Raw genomic sequence first — 13,263 nt, 5'->3', positions numbered from 1 at the left:
CTGCAGTGATTTTGGAGCCCAAAAAAATAGTCTGACACTGTTTCCACTGTTTCCCCATCTATTTCCCATGAAGTGGTGGGACCGGATGCCATGATCTTCGTTTTTTGAATGTTGAGCTTTAAGTCAACTTTTTCACTCTCCTCTTTCACTTTCATCAAGAGGCTTTTTAGTTCCTCATCACTTTCTGCCATAAGGGTGGTGTCATCTGCATATCTGAGGTTATTGATATTTCTCCCGGCAATCTTGATTCCAGCTTGTGCTTCTTCCAGCCCAGCATTTCTCATGATATACTCTGCATATAAGTTAAATAAGCAGGGTGACAATATACAGCCTTGATGTACTCCTTTTCCTATTTGGAACCAGTCTATTGTTCCATGTCCAGTTCTAACTGTGGCTTCCTGACCTGCATATAGGTTTCTCAAGAGGCAGGTCAGGTGGTCTGGTATTCCCATCTCTTTCAGAATTTTCCACAGTTTATTGTGATCCACACAGTCAAAGGCTTTGGCATAGTCAATAAAGCAGAAATAGATGTTTTTCTGGAACTCTCTTGCTTTTTCGATGATCCAGTGAATGTTGGCAATTTGATCTGGGGTTCCTCTGCCTTTTCTAAAACCAGCTTGAACATCTGGAAGTTCACGGTTCACATATTGCTGAAGCCTGGCTTGGAGAATTTTGAGCATTACTTTACTAGCGTGTGAGATGTTTATTAGGCACCTCAAATAGAGCAGCAGAAAGGTCTAATGCAGAAGACCCCAGCCACAGGCTGAGGTTGGAAAGAGGGAAGATCAATGGCTTGGACGTGAGGAAGAAGAGAGTATTCCAGAGGGTACAGTACTATTACACAAAAGTAAGCACAGTATTCTTATCTGGGTATATTTTAAATGTTCTCAAGTGCTTCTATTTACAATTAAAATGCTTAACTTGATGTAAATCAAAACTACAATGGTGTACCACCTCACACTGGTCAGAATGACCATCATTGAAAAGTCTAGAAATCGCAAATGCTGGAAAAGGTTTGGAGAAAGGGGAACCCAAATAAACTGTTGGTGGGAATGTAAATTGCTGCAGCCACTATGAAAAACAGTATGGAGGTTCCTCAAAACACAGAGTTGCCATATGATCCAGCAATCCCACTCTTGGGTATATATCCAGAGGAAACTGTAATTCAAAGAGATATGTGCACCCCAGTGTTCACAGCAATACGATTTACAATAGCCAAACAAGGAAGCAACCTAAATGTCCATCGACAGAAAAATGGATAAAGAATGTGTGGATGTATATCAAATGAAATATTAGTCATAAAAAAGAATGAAATAATGTCACTTGCAGTGGAGAAGGAAATGGCAACCCACTCCAGTGTTCTTGCCTGGAGAATCCCAGGGACGGGGGAGCCTGGTGGGCTGACGTCCATGGGGTCACACAGAGTCAGACACAACTGAAGCGAATTAGCAGCAGCAGCAGGAGTAACATGGATGGGCCTAGAGATTATCATATTAAGTGAAGTAAGTCAGAAAGAGAAAAACAAATATGACATCACTTAAATATGGAATCTAAAATATGATACACGTGAACTTATTTACAAAACAGAAAGAGAATCAGAGACATAGAAAACAAACTTGATTAGCAAAGGGGTAAGAGTAAGAGAGAGATAATATAGGAGTTTAGGATTAGCAGATATAATCTACTATGTATAAAAATATAAACAACAAGGTCCTATATATAGTACAAAGAACTGTATTCAATATCCTGTAAGAAAGCATAAGAGGAAAAATATGAAAATGTATATATACATATGTGTGTGTGTGTGTGTATATATACATATATGAATCACTTTGTTGTACACCAGAAACTAATAAAAGATTGTAAATCAAAGATACATAAATAAAAAGTTTTTTTAATGTGTAATTTTATCAAGATATATAATTTCTCAGATAGTGAGTGTAAGAATCTTTGCCTTTGACTTTTGACCTTTGCCAGCATAAGGACACAGAATAAACAGTGAAGGCGACAAAGTCTTGTTTTGTGAGTGATATTGTAATGGGGGAAGAGGGACAAAAAACAAGTGATAAGTATATAATATATTTTTGCATACTATGCTAAAGCTGAAACTCCAGTACTTTGGCCACCTCATGCGAAGAGTTGACTCATTGGAGAAGACTCTGATGCTGGGAGGGACTGGGGGCAGGAGGAGAAGGGGACGACAGAGGATGAGATGGCTGGATGGCATCACTGACTCGATGGACGTGAGTCTGAGTGAACTCTGGGGGTTGGTCATGGAGAGGGAGGCCTGGCGTGCTGTGATTCATGGGGTCGCAAAGAGTCGGACACAACTGAGCGACTGAACTGAACTGAACTGAATGAGTACCATGGAGAAAAATAAGGAAGAGTAAGAGGATAGAGAAGAATGGGTCTGGCTTCTTTGGGCAGATGGTTAACTCTGGTCTGTGCAAACAGAATTCTATTAGAGTCCTGGTGTAGGGAGGGAAAGAACCTCAAGGAGACATAGGGAGTGCAGAGTCTCAAACTGAGGAAGCAGCAACTGTTCAGAGCTCAAGGGAAAACCAGTGTGTCTTCCTAGGAGGCCAGTGTGGCTCACATTGAAGAGAAGGGGTGAGCCCAGGACATAAGAATAAAGGCAGCAGTGACAGGAGGGGGACTTTAAGAAAAGGTCAGTGAGAGCCAGGGCAGCACCCAGAGAAGGGAAAGTTATTAGAAGGCTCTTGAAAATGAACCCGTTGCTGGATATATATATATATATATATATATATATATATATATATATATATTCATTCCATGAATGCCAAGGAAACAGGGCAGAGGCCATTAAAATATTTTAAGTGCAAGATAAGTAGAATCTAGCCTTAGGCAGTTATTGCAGATGCCAAAATCTGAAAACTTGTACCAAGGTAAAGTTGGCAAAGCCCAGAGACATACTGCATGACAAGGGCAAAGAGGAGACAGAAATAATAGACAACTTACAGTCAGCTACCTGATTTCATTGTCAGTGTCAGCAGAGATGGGATATGAGACTATCTAATAAATGATCACTCCAAGGGAAGTTATAATCAACAATGACAGCAATTTGCAAAAAGCTAAAAAAAAAAATGTCCAAAAAGCCATGCTGTTTTACAAAAACAGCGCAGGCCAGATATGAAAAAGAAAATCAATAAAGGGAATAAAAAAGAACTTTATCACAAACTCACTAATCTTGAGATAAACTGCCAAAGGTAAATTTCATGGTAAATTTGCAAAGAGTCAGACGTGACTGAGCTACTGAGAACACACAAACAATGAAAACAAAATAAATACTTTTAACTGGTTGATACTGCAACGTAATTAATCTGATTCAGTTCAGTTCAGTCGCTCAGTTGTGTCTCGTAGCACGCTAGGCCTCCCTGTCCATCACCAACTCCCGGAGTTCACTCAGACTCACATCCATCGAGTCAGTGATGCCATCCAGCCATCTTATCCTCTGTTGTCCCCTTCTCCTCCTGCCCCCAATCCCTCCCAGCATCAGAGTCTTTTCCAATGAGTCAACTCTTCGCATGAGGTGGCCAAAGTACTGGAGTTTCAGCTTTAGCATCATTCCTTCCAAAGGACACCCAGGACTGATCTCCTTCAGAATGGACTGGTTGGATCTCCTTGCAGTCCAAGGCACTCTCAAGAGTCTTCTCCAACACCACAGTTCAAAAGCATCAATTCTTCAGCGCTCAGCTTTCTTCACAGTCCAACTCTCACATCCATACATGACCACAAGAAAAACCATAGCCTTGACTACATGGACCTTTGTTGGCAAAGAAATGTCTCTGCTTTTCAATATGCTATCTAGGTTGGTCATAACTTTCCTTTCAAGGACTAAGCGTCTTTTGATTTCATGGCTACAGTCACCATCTACAGTGATTTTGGAGCCCCAAAAAATAAAGTCTGACACTGTTTCCACTGTTTCCCCATCTATTTCCCATGAAGTGATGGAACCAGATGCCATGATCTTAGTATTCTGAATGTTGAGCTTTAAGCCAACTTTTTCACTCTCCTCTTTCACTTTCATCTTCTTCAAAAAATAAAAATGGAGATTTGCACAGAACAATTTGTGAAAAGAAAAAAAAAAAAAAAAGAAACAAGGCATCTTTTGTATTTTTTACGGGATCCAAAGAGAAGCCAAGAAATTTGAGAACTGTCAGAAAGACCTGAGAAGCCCAATATCCAAAATTTATGCTCATTTGAAGAAAAACAAGGCAATTGCCTGTGCTGTTCAGTCAATTAAGAAATCAAACACCTTTCAAAATAAAGTTCTGTAAAATATGTATGTTTAAAGTAAAATTGTTTATCTGCAAATAAACAATTTAGTCTGCAAATGAGAATTCCAGTCAGCTTCTATTTTAAAAAATAAAAATACAAACACAAATTTTACAACTGAGCACTGTGTTTCATGTAGAGTGATTCTTCAGATAATACTTAGGTTTTGTCTGATTTTTAGAAAAGGCCAAATGGACCACAGGCTGAAAATAAGAAATCCTTTTGGATTCCCTCTTCTTTTCTCTAAGCCTCAATTACTTCTTTCTATATGACTAAATAAAATTAAGGTAATTATATTAAATAAATAAATTAAATTAAATAAATAATTAAATTAAGGTAGGGATTATAATGCCTGCTGCTGCTGCTGCTAAGTCACTTCAGTCACTTCAGTCATGTCCAACTCTGCAACCACATAAATGGCAGCCCACCAGGCTCCGCCATCCCTGGGATTCTCCAGGCAAGAACACTGGAGTGGGTTGCCATTTCATTCTCCAATGCATGAAAGTGAAAAGTGAAAGTGAAGTCGCTCAGTCATGTCTGAGTCTTAGCAACGCCATGGACTGCAGCATACCAGGCTCCTCCATCCATGGGATTTTCCAGGCAAGAGTATTGGAGTTATGATGCCTAGTCAGACATTAATTACAGTTAATCTTTCAAGCAAATTATTTCAAGAGCTAGGTACTATGCTAGGAATTCATACTATTTATCACATTTTGCTGTTTTGAAATCATAAGGATTATGGTAGCTGATGCATTGTGCATTTAGTTAGACACCCAAATAATCTGTAGGAATGACTAAGAAATCTTCATAAAATAAAACACCCTCTTCAAGAGTTACAACATAGAAACTACATCATTCCCAGGTTGTATCTGTATATGCAGAGGTCTGAAATAACTGAAATATAATTTCTGATGCAATATGTCATGAGAAGGGACGATAGCTACCAATGGATCAAAAGTAGCAGTCAGAAGGATCCTGAAAGTTCTACCATTGACACAGAGAACTCATTGCACCAAGAAAGAAAATCAAGACTTGGTCAGCCCACTGCACCTGATTGGTGCTAAGACATGGTTAAAAATGCCATGTACTATAATACTAATAACTAACATTCAACTTAACACTTATTTCAATAAATGTCAGGAAACTTGCTTAACTTTATGTGTATATCATCTCATTTAATCATAACTATTCCTACAGATGTTAAAATTGAGACACAAAGTTGTACATTTCTTTGTGAAATCTACACAGCCAGTAATTAGCAGAGCACTTACTTGAATTAAGGCAGTCTGAAACAAGTTTTTAAATCATAGTTTCCAGTTCCTTGATAGCTATTGCCTTCATTAAGCCTATTATATGTTTAGAATGGATACCTAGAGTTAGTATATTGGAAATGACAGCATTATGTTCCAAGAACTTGGAAAAGATGAGAATTCAGTTGTCCCGGGGTTTACTTTGAAGACTATACGATCGGAAGTTATATACAACGTCTCCTTAAAGAAAGACTACCTCCACGGGTAGGAAAGCAGGACCACTTGTGGCTTAATTCAGTCAATGAGATGAATAGGGGCTGAATCAGAAGGCAGGAAAGGAAGGTACTTAAAGAAAGCAACTGTAGTGACTTTCCAACCCTTTCGCTGAAAACAAGGTGATTTACCTCAACACGTTCAGTCCCAGGGCTAAATGCAGCTTTGAGGAGATAACTGCATAACACCCATCTTTTCAAAGATGGGAATTCAGCTGTCCTGGGGTTTACTTTGAAACTGTATTATGGGAACAGTTATATGCAACGTTATATACAACACGGTCACAATGAACGTTCCATTTTTAATTTAGTTTTTCATGTATTTGTATCTGGAGAGAGCATTTTGGTTGATTAGAAGACACAAGATCTCAGCACTCTTGTCAAGTTGTACTGTAAACTAATAAATTCTGCTCTGCTTTTAATTATTTTTTTTAAAGTTTTTAAAAATCAATTAAAAAAAATTTTATTCCAGGATCTAGTATTACACTTGGCGGCTGTATGATGCAGGAGTAGTGTTTCTGCTTTATTGACTATGCCAAAACCTTTGACTCTGTAGATCACAACAAACCGTGGTAAATTCTTAAACAGGTGGGAATACCAGACCACCTGACCTGCCTCTTGAGAAAGCTGTATGTAAGGCAAGAAGCAACAGTTAGAACTGGACATGGAACAACAAACAGACTGGTTCCAAATCAGTAAAGGAGTACGTCAAGGCTGTATATTGTCACCCTGCTTATTTAACTTATATGCAGAGCACATCATGAGAAATGCTGGGCTGTATGAAGCACAAGCTGGAATCAAGATTGCCGGGAGAAATATCAATAACCTCAGATATGCAGATGGCACCACCCTTATGGCAGAAAGCGAAGAAGAACTAAAGAGCCTTTTGATGAAAGTGAAACAGGAGAGTGAAAAGTTGGCTTAAAACTCAATATTCAGAAAATAAAGATCATGGTATCTGGTCCCATCACTTCATGGCATATAGATGGGGAAACAGTGGAAACAGTGTCAGACTTTATTTTGGGGGGTGCTTCCAAATCACTGCAGATGGTGACTGTAGCCATGAAATTAAAAGATGCTTACTCCTTGGAAGAAAAGCTATGACCAATCTAGACAGCATATTAAAAAGCAGAGATGTTACTTTGCCAACAAAGGTCCATCTAGTCAAAAATACAATTTTTCCAATAGTCATGTATGAATGTGAGAATTGAACTATAAAGAAAGCTGAGCACCGAAGAATTGATGCTTTTGAACTGTTGTGTTGGAGAAGACTCTTTAGAGTCCCTTGGACTGCAAGGAAATCAAACCAGTCCATCCTAACAGAAATCAGTCCTGCATACTCATTGGAAGGACTGATGCTGAAGCTGAAGCTACAATATTTTGGCCACCTAACGCAAAGAACTGAGTCATTGGAAAAGACCCTGATGCTGGGAAAGATTGAAGGCAGAAGGAGAAGGGGATGACAGAGGATGAGATGGTTGGATGGCATCACCGACTCAGTGGACATGAGTTTCAGTAAACTCCAGGAGTCAGTGATGGACAGGGAGGCCTGACATGCTGCAGTCACTGTGGTCGTAAAGAATCGGACATGACTGAGTGACTGAACTAAACTGAATATTACACTTAGTATCTCACCTTCATTTTAGAGAAAATTCTTTGTTGATAAACCTTACTATATTGTTCAACAGAGAGGGGATATATATATATATATATATGTATGTATATGTATACTTATAGCTGATTTGCATTTTATATGGCAGAAAACAACACAACATTGTAAAGCAACTACCTTCCAATTAAAAAAAAAAAGATAGTCTCATGTACAAAAATCTTTAGACTTTTAGCCTGAGAACCTCTTTTTCTCTAGCTGATCCCGGTGCTTCGTTCCTTTTCCACTAGTAATTAAAACAGATGCGCTTTAGTCACTTAGCTGTGTGAGACTCTTTGCAATCCCATGGACTGTAACCCACCAAGCTCCTCTGTCTATGGGATTATCTCAGGAGGAATACTGGAATGGGTTGCCATCTCCTCCTCCAGAGGATCTTCCCAACCTAAGGATCAAATCCCTGTCTTCTGCATTGGCAGGCGGGTTCTTTACCACTGAGTCACCTGGGGAGCCCAGTTCACACAGATAAAATGAGGTGCATATTCCTGGGAGGAACAAAAATTCCTTTGAGCAGAGATCACAAGAAGAAACAAATATGAATGCCATCACAAATTACAGGGAGACATTTCTCCAAGTGTTCCTATGCTAAATCCTACATGAAATAGTACTTCTGTCATAATTACCTAGGCAATTATCATGTTTCATACAGTCAGGTTAAAAACCTGATTCTGATGAAAAGTAAAACAAATCATTGATGAAGCTAAAATAAAAACAGTGTCAGCCAAATACAAAACACATTGGTGGTGGTGGTTGGTAGCGTTTTGCCTAATTACTTTTTATTATCATTTGTTTCTGGTGACACTGAAAAAGCAGTAATCTGAAATGAAATATTGTATCACATGCATGACAACATGAAGAAAGAAAAAGACAAAATCAATAACCTTACATTGCTGCCTTCAGTGGTAAAGATAAGGGGAACACGTATCAAATGTTCTCAATAAACAAAATAGTTACATATAAAAAGGGAAAAAAGAGAAGGACAAGCCCAGTGGATATCATGCACTTGTCCAAGAATTATTCTGCATTTAAAAAAAATCTTCCCCATATCTGTGGCATTTCATCTCATAAAGAACAAAAGACCTTTGGATACATTTTCTCTTTCTCTCTTGCTTCTTTGCAATAAGTAGTAATAACTCCTCTAGTACTTTATGCAAATCTTCATTATGGCACTTTTACCATTATAATTATTTGCTTCAGTGCCTGTCTTTCCCAACAGACTGTGTGTGCTTGGAGGCCTAGGGCTGTCTTAATCATCTCTTCACATCACACATGCTTGCTAATGCTTATTATATAACACAATGACAGGTTGAAAACTCATGAGTCTACAGGAGGCCCAAGGAAGTAACATAAAGGAATGAAAGCCAGGTGTAAGATGACCAGTGGGGTACTGTTACTCTGAGAAGCCCCTGATCCATCTGAACATGGTAGCTTCTAATTAGACCTGGCAGACTGTTGCTAAGGACATTATCAAGAAGCCAGATATCTAAATATGCATGTGAAGTTTGCCACATTTTAAAAATACTGTGCAAGACAAACAAAACATTATCAACTAGGCAGATTTTGTCTATGGGGCATCAGTTTGCAACCAACCAACAGGACATATGCTAATGTATACTTGGGATCAATAAACCCCAAAACTGAGGAAACTCTTGTCCTCAGTCTGAATGTAAGTAACTATTCTAAGAGTTTCCAATAAGGTTTTACATAATCTGAATATCATGAAAAACATTTAACTCAGATGACTATAACCATAACCATAACCATAGTACTAAACTATACTATTTATACATACTCACAGGGGCATCTGGTCTATCACTTCATGGCCAATAGATGGGGAAAAAATGGAAACAGTGGCAAATTTTATTTTCTTGGGCTACAAAATCACTGTGGATGGTGACTGCAGCCATGAAATTAAAAGACACTTGCTCCTTGGAAGAAAAGCTATGGCAAACCTAGACAGCGTATTAAAAAGCAGAGACTTCACTCTCCTGACAAAGGTCTGCATAGTCAAAGCTATGGTTTTTACACCAGTTGTGTACGAGTGTGAGAGTTGGACCATAAAGAACCCTGAGCACCAAAGAATTGATGCTTTCAAACTGCGGTGCTTCAGAAGACTCTTGAGAGTCCCTTGGACTGCAAGGAGATCAAACCAGTGAATTCTAAAGGAAATCAACCCTTACTATTCATTGGAAGGACTGATGCTGAAGCTGAAGCTCCAATACTTTGGCCACCTGATGGAAAGAGTGAACTCACTGGAAAAGATTCCAATGCTGGGAAAGATTGAAAGCAAAAGAAAAAAGAGGGTGGCAGAGAATGAGATGGTTAGATAGCATCACTGACTCAATGCACATTAATTTGAGAAAACTTGGTAGATAGTGAAGGACAGGGAAGCTTGTCATGCTGCAGGCCATGGGGTCAGAGTTGGACTGACTTAGGGACTGAACAACAATAACAAATACTACTCAAAAGGGCTTCCCCAGTGGCTCAGTGCTAAACAGTCTGACTATCCATGCAGGAGACTTGGGTTCAATCCCTGGGTTGGGAAGAAATGGCAGCCATTCCAATACAGTCCAGGGGATCACAAAAGAGTTGGAAACAAATTAGTGACTAAAAACCAACAATATATTACTCAACATGTTTAGATCCCCTCTTTCTCCTATGAATCCTACCTAATCCAAGACACAGAGAACTAAAGACTAGAAGCAATAAAGTCAATCTTCTTAAGATAGTTAGAAGTGACCAATGATAGGAATAACCTAATTAAACAAGCAAAGCAGTCAGGGGCCATTTGATGCAGGAGCCATCAGTCCTACAAACTGAATAAACAAGAAAAAATTATTACTTTGCAGCACACTTTATAAAAAAGAGTCATTAGAGCAAGGTTAAATTATGTTCATTATGTTCTGTTCAACAAAGGAAAGAAATACATGCCACATTTTAGAGTTTTTCTGTCAAATTAGCTATTTTTAATACTATCTAAATTATGCAGGTCAAGAAGCAACAGTTAGAACTGGACATGGAACAATGGACTGGTTCCAAATTGGAAAAGGAGTATGTCAAGGCTGTATATCGTCACCCTGCTTATTTAACTTATATGCAGAGTACATCATTCAAAATACTGGCCTGGATGAAGCACAAGCTGGAATCAAGATTGCTGGGAGAAATATCAATATCCTCAGATATGCAGATGATGTCACTCTTATGGCAGAAAGCAAAGAGGAACTAAAGAGCCTCTTGATGAAAGTGAAAGAGGAGAGTGAAAAAGCTGACTTAAAACTCAACATTCAAAAAAAGAAGATCATGGCATCTGGTCCCATCACTTCATGGCAAAAAGATAGGGAAACAATGGAAACAGTGAGAGACTTTATTTTTGGGGGCTCCCAAATCACTGCAGATGGTGACTGCAGCTATGAAATTAAAAGACGCTTGCTCCTTGTTAGAAAAGCTATGACCAACCTAGACAGCATATTAAAAACCAGAGACATTACTTTGCTGAAAAAGGTCCATATAGTCAAAGTTATGGTTTTTACAGTAGTCACGTATGGTTGTGAGAGTTGGACCATAAGGAAAGCTGAACACCAAAGAACTGATGCTTTTGAATTGTGGTGTTGGAGAAAACTTTTGAGAGTCCCTTGGACTGCAAGGAGAACAAACCAGTCAATCCTAAAGGAAATCAATCCTGAATATTTACTGGAATGACTGATGCTGACGCTAAAGCTCCAATACTTTGGCCACCTTATGTGAAGAGTTGACTCATTAATAAAGACCCCAGTGCTGGGAAAGATTGAATGCAAGAGAAGAAGGGGTTGACAGAGGATGAAATGGTTAGATGGCATCACCGATTCCATGGACATGGGTTTGAGCAAGCTCTGGGAGTTGGTGAAGGACAGGGAAGCCTGGCGTGCTGCAGTCCATGGGGTCGCAAAGAGTCGAACATGACTGAGCAACTGAAGTGAACTAAATTGGTGAATGCCTAGAAATTTCATTCATCAAACATATCATTTTCTCAATGTTGGATAAATTAAATGTTACCACACTAAATAAAGCATCAGTCAGTCAGTCAGTCAGTTCAGTCACTCAGTCGTGTCCAATTCTTTGTGACCCCATGAATAGAAGCATGCCAGGCTTCCCTGTCCATCACCAACTCTCGAAGTTCACTCAGACTCACGTCCATCGAGTCAGTGATGCCATCCAGCCATCTCATCCTCTGTCATCCCCTTCTCCTCTTGCCCCCAATCCCTCCCAGCATCAGAGTCTTTTCCAATCAGTCAACTCTTCGTATGAGGTGGCCAAAGTACTGGAGTTTCAGCTTTAGCATCATTCCTTCCAAAGAAATCCCAGGGCTGATCACATTACTTTAAATAATTATCAGTGGTTTTCTTTCATTTCTCACCATAATCCCATAAATCAGATATCAGTCCCACTTTGCTGACAATTTAACTGAGACACAGCCACACAATCTTAGACAGTGACTCAGTCTTTTAGGGCTTCCCGGGTGGCACTAGTGGTAAAGAACCCAACTGCCAAACCAGGAGGCATAAGAAACTTGGGTTCGAACCCTGGGTCAGAAAGATCCCCTGGAGGAGGGTATGGTAACCCACTCCAGTATTCTTGCCTGGAGAATCCCATGGACAGAGGAGCCTGGTGGGGTCCATAGGGTCACAAAGAGTTGGACACAACTGAGATGACTTAGCAAGTATGACGTTTTTTTAACTCCTATAAATGTTCTTTCACAGGTCCATTCATTCATTCATTTAACACAAATTTATCGAACATTAATATGACTAATAGTTCCACAAAATAAAATGTCAGAAATTTTAAATATAAATGTAAATGTACAATTATATTATGATATGATTCAAAACTCCTCCAAAGCTCAGTTTTATAATAAGTGAGTTCTAGAGGTTTTTAAATCACTTTCTAGTACCTGTCATTGAGTTAACAATGTGAGACTATCTTAACACATGTGATATTTTGAAAACCAGACTATTTCTGTGCCTAATCCATGAGAAAAATAGGTAGAGTAAATGGAAATGACTCCAGCTTTCTCTATGTTCATTAGATAATTAGTTAATTAGAACACTTTTGTAATGCCTTCTTAATCATTCACTCCAATAGTGCAAAGAAATCAAAGTTAATCCATCTGTCGTAAAGGGATTGACTGCAGGTTTCTTTATTCAATGTATTTCTTTTAAAACTGTGTAAATTTAGTGTTTGTGCTACTCATGAAATATCCCAATTAACAACCCAGAAAGAAAAAAAAAAGACTGCATCTTCTTCACAATTTAACAAGTGGAAAATTATGTGATAGAAAGTTTAACCTAACTGATTATACTCAGATGAGCCTTTAGCAAACTAGGATTTCTCTACCAGGACTCAGTGTATTTTAGAAACTGCTTTTCTAATGAACCTATTGTTTATACAGTCACTTCTGTGTTGCTAAGATACTTGTTGGTTTTGTCTTCTGTTTCTGATTTTGGCACATTATTTTTTTTTAAAAAGCACAGCTTCTTTAGCAGTCTAGATACTATGATCTTTGCTGGCATCACTAGCTATGCTTTTGGGGGAATGAACACATTGACTTTGATAAAGAAATTGCAAAACATAAAGATAAAATGGTAAAACAAAAATATTTTTATTTGAAATATTATTTCAAATCCAGGATTTGAAATAATTACATTTACTCATAGTAAAGAAAAAAAAAAAAAAACAGTATCTCAAAATCCAATACTTAACCAGAAGACTAGGGCAAAGAATAGGATAGGTTTGCTGGACTGTA

The 13,263-nt window shown here is 38.6% G+C and overlaps 1 protein-coding gene across 7 annotated transcripts in view; it reads right to left on the bottom strand.

Annotated features, from left to right (window-relative positions):
• RGS7 (regulator of G protein signaling 7) overlaps positions 1–13,263 on the bottom strand; it is a 486,948-nt gene that overhangs the window by 249,788 nt on the left and 223,897 nt on the right.

The sequence above is a fragment of the Bos taurus genome, chromosome 16 (genome assembly GCF_002263795.3).
Source record: "Bos taurus isolate L1 Dominette 01449 registration number 42190680 breed Hereford chromosome 16, ARS-UCD2.0, whole genome shotgun sequence".
NCBI classification, from domain to species: Eukaryota; Metazoa; Chordata; class Mammalia; order Artiodactyla; family Bovidae; genus Bos; species Bos taurus.
This window is presented reverse-complemented; position numbering and strand designations above follow the sequence as displayed.